Below are 1,725 nucleotides of genomic sequence, written 5' to 3'. Positions count from 1 at the left end.
CTAGTTTCCAGCCTCTTGCCTTAAGGGCTGCTTGGGAGAAAGAATTGAAGGACTTACTTGGGAGGCAGGGTGAGGGAGATTTGGGTGAATTTAAGGCAGAAATAAAATTAAATTGATTTGGTTTCTTCCCTGAAATAACAGCCCATTGGTAATAATAGGCTCAATGTGCCCCCTGGACATTTTCACTGCATACTCCTAAATTTGAGATTTTATTTTATTTTTTAGAAAGATAGGTGAAGAGAATCTAATTTTTTGGGCACTTTTGTAGTTCAGGAAAGTTTGCCCAAAATTCAATGAGTAGGTGACCATTTGTATGTGGTCTACGATAAATTGGCATGCCTTCATTTAGCACACACTTGATATCTCCGTGCTTGACACTCTGACCTGGATGAGAGGTGATGACTATGGTTCGGTTGTCAAAAGTAGCTATTGGCTTTTGGAAGTTACACAATTCTTTAACCAGCTGTGTGTCATACTCATGAAAAGGTCTTCTCCTGGTGGAGTGAAAACAGCATGGTCCTTTTGACCTAAAACAATGATACTGTCTCCTGGCTCCAGGCTTGGTTCTTGGTCTCCTTCACCACAGAACGTTATCTTGTGGCCACCTTTCATGCCTTTGTCAATATGAACTTCTAGAATCTTCTCTCAAACTATCTTCCTTCCATTACACTTTTTACATCTATCTTTAGGACAGATTCATTCCTCATGGCCCTGGCACTCCATGCACACAGACTGAACTGGCTGAACCAAATCCAGGGAAGATCTGATGAATTCTCATTTGCATTCCAGTACCTCGGCAATTGGGATGGCACTCTACTGCTCCTTTCTTACTACCTCTGCCTTTATATTTGTCACATGCCATGTTCATTGGTTCTTTGGCAGAGCTAGTTTTCTTGTTGCACTACTATGTACACCTTTTAAGATTACTGATGAACAACATTTTTACCTCTCCTTTCTCTCTGCATCCTCCCTTCTCCTCCCAAAGTTGTCCATTGGGGGAGCCAAAGCCACCACCTGCTCCACCTTCTTTAGTTGCCTGTTTTCTTTTGTCATACAATACCCGTTTCTTTACATCAAAGAGCATTTTGTAAGCTTGAGAAATCTGTTTAAACTTCTCTCCTTCATTTAGAGTCTTATCAGGGTGGTACTTCAAGGCCAGCTTCCTGTAAGCCTTTTTCAATGCTTCCTGGATTTGACCCCCAAAACATCATAGTAAGTGGTTTCTTTCACCATTTTTGACAGGCAGTGAGCAGGCTGAGGCTTGTGAGGAGGAGAAGGAGAGAGCACATTGCTGTGGAGAACATAATTCTTAAGAGAACAAGAGAGAAGCTGCCCTTCCCCCTGCTCCTTCCCAGCCACTGCAGGGAATGGGAGCATGACTCCTGATTCAGACATTTCAGAAAGACAAGTGGAGACTTCAGAGGAAACATAAGGAGTCATTTTTGTGATTTCCATATTAACAACTTCAAAGCAGCTTACTAATCACATGATAATGTTCTGCTTGGCGATTTCACATCCATTACATTTCCTCTAATCTCACATCAACCTTTGGATGTAATTATAGTCCCACTTTAGAGATGAAGAAGCTGCTGGTTAAGAAACTGGCCCAGGTCTGTGTGAGTCCTCAGCCTACAGCCTTCCCCACTCTGCCATGCACTTGCTCCATTGTCAAGCTACTGCTATTTAAAAAATAAAAGTAAAACAATAATAAGCCACATTAGCCTA

The 1,725-nt window shown here is 41.9% G+C and overlaps 1 pseudogene; it reads right to left on the bottom strand.

The window, feature by feature from the left end:
* Positions 1–244: 244 nt before the first annotated feature.
* LOC102762489 lies at positions 245–1,236 on the bottom strand (annotated as a pseudogene).
* Between the last annotated feature and the right edge of the window lie 489 nt (positions 1,237–1,725).

Source organism: Myotis davidii, unplaced genomic scaffold (genome assembly GCF_000327345.1).
Source record: "Myotis davidii unplaced genomic scaffold, ASM32734v1 scaffold1893, whole genome shotgun sequence".
In the NCBI taxonomy this organism is placed as follows: domain Eukaryota; kingdom Metazoa; phylum Chordata; class Mammalia; order Chiroptera; family Vespertilionidae; genus Myotis; species Myotis davidii.
This window is presented reverse-complemented; position numbering and strand designations above follow the sequence as displayed.